Here is an 8,873-nt window from a genome sequence, read left to right as displayed (position 1 = left end):
CTGAAAGCTTAATATTATTTTTACAAGGTTTATATTACAAAAGTTTCGGACTGGGAAAGGGATTGAGACATGTGAAAGAGAAGGGGAATATGGAGTTTGCCTGATACCAAAGTGATAGGGGGGTTATATTTTTTGTTTCAATATAGATATAGATAAAAATATAGAGTGGTTTTTAGCAAATATTTTAAACAGTCCTACTCGGTACTCTCTCACTCCTTGATTCCTCTTATCATGTAGTATATTTCTTATTTTCTGCCTATCTCCCAATTTTTACATTTTTACGTTTTTTTTTATATATATATATTCCTTTTGTCACGTATTTCTTCACAAAAAATCCCTGAAATGACTTCCTTATTTGCCTTTCAAAGGAGTTAAGCTTCAACTCTAGATAAGAATATTCAAATTAAATAGTGATTTAATTTCTCGAGGTATATCCTATATGCTACAACAACATACCCGGTGTAAAAGAAATTGAGTTAACTTGAGTGAGATTTCCTATCATTTATTACGCATTTGTTCTTTTTGTTGGTGCAGTCAACAATATTATTGCATAGATGGTTAAAAAAGAAATTCAAAAGTAGCAAATAAATATTAGATCAATCACCAAAAATGTATCTAATACCTGCATTTTACCCAATTTAACTAACTACTGCTTACACCTAAATATATAGTGGAGTACGTAGTTATTTTGATTCGTAAACTTTACTGGATTCGGGTTGTGTGTTTCAGGTCAAAAGATATATAAAAAGCTAATACTTCGGGTTGAAGTAAGTCATGGAGTCTTCAATCTGCACTGAAGTTTTCTCCAATTCCAAATGTCATCATATATAACACAAGACATAACAATGCATTTTACTGATTTAATATTTGTACGAAAAGGGTCACATACTAGAAAATATGAAATTAGCTACAGAATTTATTGGTAATCCCCAGTTAATCCATCGCTAAATAACTCCTCGCTAATTGATTTTTTTTATAATCCGTCGCAAATCCATAGCTAAATGGGATTAGCATGAAATATTTATTGTTTAGCTACAAAATTTTGTCCATCACTGATTGCTTGTTTTGTTTTCTAGTAGTATATAGTATATACGTACATGCCCCTAACGTATTGTTTACAAAAGTTGTTTAATGGTGAATGAAGAGTATGGAATATTGGGATCCTCTAAAAAGAGATTTGGGCTAATGGGACAAATTGTGAATGAATTGAGTCTAATTACATGTGGACCAATTTTTGGATTTTTCATCTACTACTGCTACAGTTTTCTAAAATAATTAGTTGTTTAATTGTAGGAGAAGTCTAATAATTGATTTAGTAGAATATTCAGTTTTAAAATTTTAGTAAGAGCCTAATACTTTTGACGTAAGAGGAGTCTACTACTTTATTTATATGCCTATATAGAGGTTTATGGTTAATAAAATTTATATGAGACACTTTTCATTCATATTTTCTTTGCATCTCTCTCCAAAAATCATAACAGTGGTATCAGAGCTTTATAGATCTTAATGGGTCTGTGCATTCATTGAAGAATAAATACTTCCGATGACTTTTAACCCATACCTATTTTCAACCCATTTTAACCCTTGCTTATTTTAACGCTCAAGGTTTTTTTTTTTTCAACCAATTTTAACCCGTGCTTATTTTTAATGCTCAAGAATATTTTCAATTCATTTTGACCCGAGATTATTTTTAATGCTCAGGGCTATTGTCAACAAATACATATTTAAGCCAATTTTTAATATATACTACCTGATGGATATAAATTATTCATGATATTTTGTATATAAAATAAGTTTTTAAATAAAACATGAATAAGTATATCATATTCTCGCATATTTTCTGACAAATTCTACAGGAAGAAGAATACTATAGAAGAATAGAGAAGAAATAAATTGTCAAAGAAGTAAGCAAATAATTCAATAGATGCAACCACAAATTCATAAGTCACAACTGTGAAGTTTTACATGTGGGAATTGCAAAATTCACGGGTGTGACCACCACTTTCATACTCACACCCGTCAAGTGTTAGCATCAAGAAAGAAGTTGTAAAATCCAGGGGTGTGACCGCCACTTTCATACTCACATCCGTCAAGTGTTGGCATCAAGAAAGAAGTTGCAAAATTCACAGGTGCGACTACCGTTGTCATACTCTCACCCGTCAAGTAAGGTCACAGATGTGAGCACTACTTCAAGGAGTGCCTTTGTAAGGGGAGACACTACATTTTCTTATAAATAGCAGCATCACTTTGCTTACAAATCATCCCATAATTTACAAGACAAAGTGTTAATCTTGGTCTATTTCTCTTTTCTTTCCCTTGTAATAAAAATATTTCTCCAAGTCTTTCAATATTTCTAATTTCTTAAATTCATATTTTCTCTTTTTCTAACTCCATAACGGAGTAATCTCTTTTTGTTGGGATAGTTGAAGAAATTTGGTGTAGTGTTATATTATCTTATTTTAGTTATTCCACGGGTTGATATTATTTAAGTGCCATACTTTGTGTTGGAATGATATATTCTACTAATCATTATCGTTACTTAGTATATTTTGTGTTATGATTATAGTTATATTAATTTGTACTTCTAACAAGGAGGGAAATTAATATACTATAATAATTGCATAAAATATATATGTAATAATAATATTTAGTCATATATTATTCCAAATCTTTGAACTTGCTTCTTTTAATCCTAATTCTCACAGAGGGGTTATTTCAAGTTAGTTCTTAGATTTAAATCTTTATCTTATTTCTTTCCGTCCTAATTCTCTCGGAGGGACAGTTTCAAATAAGTTTATTGATTTGAGGGGTCTCTATCTTATTTATTTCAATTCTAATTCTCGCAGAGGGATTGTTTCAAATAAGTTTATTGGTTTAAGGACTAATCGCAAGAGGTCTTTATTCCTCATAACACAAACCAAATCTAGGAACTATTGCTACTGTTTTGTGGAATTTACTGAAAAAAAGTTTTATTGCCCTATATACACTAAGTGGATTCCAACGACTCCCAACTATTTCTTTTAAGATAATCTTTTGAAAGTTGTTTCTTTTGCTAAAGTAATTTACAAATTTAAGTCATTACTCTCTTTTCATCAATTTGATTCTCTCAAATAGCAGCCAAAATACTACAAGTTTGTAGCATAGATTTTTCAATCTCTGTGGGACGATATATTAAAATATATTAGAATTTGACAGAGTACGAGCGAAATTTCCGATGCACTTTGGCCTCGTTGCCGGGGATTGGCATACATCTACTTCAGACTAAGTGTTTTGTTACTAATTTGAGAACTTACGTTTATATTTATCATTATCTATATATTTATTAATATTATCATTACCAACTAAGTACTATTATAATTATTGTATTTATTAATACTAGTGTTTTTATTTGTAATTATATAAATTTTCTTTTAAAAAAAATTAAGCCTTCCTACAGTTTCATCGTTACATCACCTCTATTCTTGCCATCATTATAACTTTTTATATTATCATTATATATACTTCCTTCTTATAAAAGCGTTATATTATTTCATTATTAGTACTACCATCTATTGTTCTCATCACTCTTGTCTATATAAAAGTGATTTTTATTATTGGTGTTAAAAGATAGTTGTTGTTGTTGTTGTTGTTGTTGTTGTTGTTGTTGTTGTTGTTGTTGTTGTTATTATTACAACATTACAGTAGTTTATGACCCGCTCTTCTTTAAAAGAGTTGGCCTATTACGATCCAGAAATTGAAAGATCTATTCGTTTGCGCAGGAAGGAACAAACATCCGATTCTCAAAGTGTAACTTGTGACGAAATGGAACATCAACCAGGAGTTGAAAATCACCCACCAGAAATTTCAACACCACTTGTTCCAGAAGATCAGTTTGATGAAGTAGTGTCAAGACTAGCAAACAGAATTCTAAGGGATTATGCTAGACCAAATCACTTCAATTGTGAATCTCGTGTGAGGAACCGTCCAGTTGCAACTAACAACTTCGAAATCAGGATTGGATTAATTCAAACAATTCAACAATCATGTGCATTCACTATTCATCTTAGTGAAGAACCACATAGTCATCTGATTGATTTCTTAGAATCAGTTGAAATTGCTATATATAATGGAGTATCCCTTGAAGCAATCAAGCTAAGGCTATTTCCTTTTTCTTTAAAAGGAGATGTCAAGACTTGGTTGCGAAGTTTTCCTCAAGGTCTATCACCACATGGGATCAGATGACTCAAAATTTTTTAAATAAATATTTTTCCCCTGCTAAAACCACAAAGTTAAGACAAGATATTATTAATTTCTTGCAGACTGACACTGAGTCAGTTTATCAAGCTTGGGAGAGATTAAAAGAAATGCTAAGAAAATGTCCACATCATGACATTGCTAAACATATGCAATTGTATATTTTTTTTTTATCATGGGTTAAAACCTTATTCTCAAAATGTGATAGATGCAGCTGCAGGAGGTTCCATTATGGGAAAAACCATAGAAGAAACTTTGCAAATGATGTATGAAATCTCTGAAAATGCCATGGCCATCTGACAGTGTAATCATTAAGAAAGCTGCTACTGTAATTCTAGCTGATGCTTTAAATACACTAACTCAACAGATTGCTTCTTTGGCACAAAAGTTTGAATCTTTTCAGGTTAATACACAACATTCAAGCCAGGCTGAGGCATGTGACATATGTGGAGGAAACCATCTAAACCATGAATATCAATCAACCAACCAAAATGATGAGCAAGTTAATGCCCTTGGATACGAGCCATACTATTTTTGTAGTCCATTGGCACAAAAACATCCGGGCATTCAATGGAACAATCAAAATGGTGCTGAAAACTCTCAAAACTTTCAAAAGCAACAGGTACAGGGTCCACCTGGATACTAGAATCAAAACCACGAGCCATCAAATTTCAGACCATATTAACAAACAACTTCATAGCAGCAGAGGCCTCAACAAGAACATACGAATCTTGATGACCTATTGTACAAGTACATCAAATCCATTGATGAAAAAAATCAAAATTCAGCTCTAAAAATCTAAAAATTTAGTTAAGCCAGTTGGAAACTCTTGTGTCTGAAAAGAACCAAGGTCCCTTACCAAGCAATACAGAGAAAAACCCAAAGGAACACCTTAAAGCAATCGCTTTACGGTCAGGTAAGAATCTTGATGAACCTTACAAGGACACCAAGAAAAGAATCAATCATCACAACAAGTAGACAAAGGTAAAAATGTTGAAACACCCTCTGAACAATCAGAAGAAAAAGAAAATAAAATGGAAGAGGAAAATATTATCCCCGTGAGTATTCCTTTTTCACAAAAAATGAAGAGAGAAAATCTTGATAGTCAATTTGCCAAGTTTTTGGATATTTTAAAACAAATTCACATTAATATTCCTTTTACTGATGCTTTATTACAAATGCCTTCATATGCCAAGTTTCTAAAATTTTGTCAAGCAAAAGAAAATCGGAAGAAGCTTTTATGGTAGTACTTACTGATAAATGTAGTACTATACTTCAAAACAAACTACCACAAAATCTCGGGGATCCGGGTAGTTTTACAATTCCATGCACTTTGGGAGGAGTATACTTTGAAAAAGCACTTTGTGACTCTGGGGCTTCAATAAATCTAATGCCGTTTTCTATTTTTAGAAAATTGGATCTTGGTGAAATAAAAAACACAAGTGTTTCTCTAAGGTTTGCAGATCAAAGTACTAAAAAACCTAAGGGGATAATTGAAAATATTCTTGTAAGAGTTGATACATTTGTTTTCCCTGTGGATTTTATAGTACTTGAAATGCAGGAATGTCCTGATGAACCAATAATTTTGGGTAGACCATTTCTTGCAACAGGAAGAGCAATCATAAATGTCATCAAGGACAACTAATTTTAAGAGTAGATGAAGAAAGGGTCATTTTTTATTTGCTAAAATTGCTAAGATTTTTAGGAGATCAGACATCATCTTCATGTTTTTCAATTGACATGATTAGTGATCTTGCAGATGAATTCAAAGATGATAAATTGATTCTAGATTCTATGAAAAGATGCTTGTCAAAATCTGGCACCTCACAAGATGATGATCCCACCATCAGGAGCGAAGCTGAAATATTGAAAAAAGATTATAAGGATGAGGAGATACAATCGGAAGAAGTTCAACTAAAAAATTGAACTCAAAATTCTTCCTTCTCATTTGAAATATGTTTATCTTGAGCATGAATTATTTCCAGTAATTATTTCATCTTCTCTATCCGCTGATCAGGAAGACAGTTTAATTGAAGTATTACAAGCACACAAAGGAGCCTTAGGGTGGACAGTGGCAGATATCAAAGGGATTAGTCCAGCTATTTATGCGCACAGAATCCTTATGGAAGATAGCTACAAACCAATAGTTCAGATCCAAAGGAGATTGAATCCTACAATGCAAGAAGTTCTGAAAAATGAAATAATTAAACTTCTTGCGGCAGGTATTATTTACTCCATTTCTGATAGCCCTTTGGTAAGTCCTATTCAAGTAGTAAAAAAGGAGGTATTACGGTCATAAAAAATGAAAATAATGAACTCATACCTACTAGAACAATTACTGGATGGAGAGTTTGTATTGATTATAGACGCCTCAATGATGCCACTAGAAAATACCATTTTTCTTTACCATTTATAGGTCAAATGTTGGAAAGGGTAGCAGGATATGGTTTTTACTGTTTTCTTGATGGATATTCAGGTTATAACCAGATACCAATAGCACCAGAAGACCAGGATATGACAACTTTCACATGTCCCCATGGAACATATGCCTATAGGATAGTGCCATTTGTTTTATGTAATGCACCTGCCGCATTCCAATATTTTATGTCAGCAATTTTCTCAGACATGACCGAAAAAATCTAGAGATTTTTATGGATGATTTCACTCTTTTTGGAAAATCATTTGAAGATTGTCTTTACCATTTGACATTAGTTCTTAAAAGATGTGAAGAGACAAACTTGATTATTAATTGGGAGAAATGTCATTTTATGGTTACAGAAGGAATTGTTCTTGGACATAAAATCACTGTTGAAGGGATAGAAGTTAATAAGGCTAAAATTGATGTTATAGCAAGATTACCCCCTCCCACAACAATTAAAAGCATTAGAATTTTTTTAGGAAATGCAGGTTTTTACAGATGGTTCATAAAAGACTTTTCAAAGATTTCAAAACCGCTGACTAACCTTTTGATGAAAAGATGTTAAGTTTGAATTTTCAGGTGATTGTTTGAAGGCATTTGAAACCCTTAAGGAAAGATTGTCAACAACCCCTATAGTTGTGCCCCCTGATTGGAGCCAGCCTTTTGAGATCATGTGTTGTCACGACCCAATTTAAGATTGCGTGGGCACCTACCTTTCCCACCTTGGTAGGCGAACCCTCTGTCGAATAACACATCAATTAAATAAAGACAAATCATTTTTAATCAGTAAATATTTAGAAATAATAGCGGAACATCAAAATATGCTTAACAAACTCAAGGTTTAATATAATTACAACAATTAAACAGTTACAGACTCGATCCGACTTCCCACGACCTGGTCTAGACTAGTACAAGAGCGACTAAATGATTCCAGATTTCCACTACATTCTAAGACTCAACCTCTATCTTGGAATGAAGTGATAGGAGGCCTTCCGGATAGGCACCGCGCATTTCTGAATATGTCGCAATCAATCACCTGAAACACCCTACACCTCGATAAGGGTGTAGCAAAAGCAGTATCAGTACCAGCCACGCGTACTGAGTAAGTATCATAGGCCGACAATGGTTAGAAACACATATCAGTAAAAGAATTCACAAATAAACATGATAAATAACTAATCAAGTATACATCTATCTGTAGCTCATAATAACATCAATATCTTCAACTCCTTAATTATCCTTTAATAAGCATAAGTCAATGCCACAACAATAAACCAACCAGTAAAAGTCACAGATAATCGAATATAAGTATACATCTCATCGCCTAGGTAGCATCTAATCCCAATTGTGCCAAGTCTCAAAATATCAATCTAAATCCAACATCACAAGTAAACACCAAATCATCTCAAATCAAGCCATAATGCAATCCAACGCAATGATGTATGAATGCAATGCAATGTCATGCCAATGTTGTGTACATGTACTCCGGATGAAAATATCGACATCTCGGTAGCCCAACCCAGTGTGACTCGCGAAGTCTAAGTGTCACCCGTTTCGGATCTTTGCCCAACAGACAGATGGGAACCCGAATCTTTGCCTATGAGAGGTTCTCACCGGCACCACATTGGGGGACCAGCGGAGTCCATGCACTCACTCAATCAATGATTCCGGAACTAACATCGGATATCAGCCTCTCACATCACTCAAGTAAAAACCGAGCCCAGCTCATCACAGTGTTTCATTAAGTATCATTAGTATCTCAATAATATATCATGAAGAATAAGAGTACGTGCAACACATGTATCCATTATAATCATGCTCAATATCACAATACCAATAATGGGTACGCCAATAATAAATTCGAATCACAAACACCAACAATGCGTGTGCCAACAATATATCAGAGTCATAAGTACCAACATGGGTACGCCAACTAAATATCAAGTCGCCAATACCAATAAGGGTATGCTAGCACAATCATCAATATCTACACAAGTCATACAAAATTCTATCCACGTATCAACATCAAATTACGATACCACCATAACACAAATAAGCTGTAACAATAATTCCTAATACCAAATTCTCACTCGTGGCATCAAGCCAACATAATAGATCATTCAGTCACAATACGATATTACTGCTCTTCCCTTATTAGCCTATTAGGTTAGTACAACTAAATTCACCTCCTACTCACAAGGCATTCTTTCCTACTCAGTCT

The 8,873-nt window shown here is 33.4% G+C and overlaps 1 non-coding gene across 1 annotated transcript; it reads right to left on the bottom strand.

Annotated features, from left to right (window-relative positions):
* Nucleotides 1-4,265: 4,265 nt before the first annotated feature.
* LOC132618653 (small nucleolar RNA R71) lies at nt 4,266-4,372 on the bottom strand. The gene has a single exon (XR_009574241.1). It is a non-coding gene; the product is annotated as a small nucleolar RNA R71 (small nucleolar RNA).
* Between the last annotated feature and the right edge of the window lie 4,501 nt (nt 4,373-8,873).

Source organism: Lycium barbarum, chromosome 1, assembly GCF_019175385.1.
Source record: "Lycium barbarum isolate Lr01 chromosome 1, ASM1917538v2, whole genome shotgun sequence".
NCBI classification, from domain to species: domain Eukaryota; kingdom Viridiplantae; phylum Streptophyta; class Magnoliopsida; order Solanales; family Solanaceae; genus Lycium; species Lycium barbarum.
Note: the sequence above shows the minus strand (reverse complement) of the source record. Positions and strands in the feature narration are given on the sequence as shown.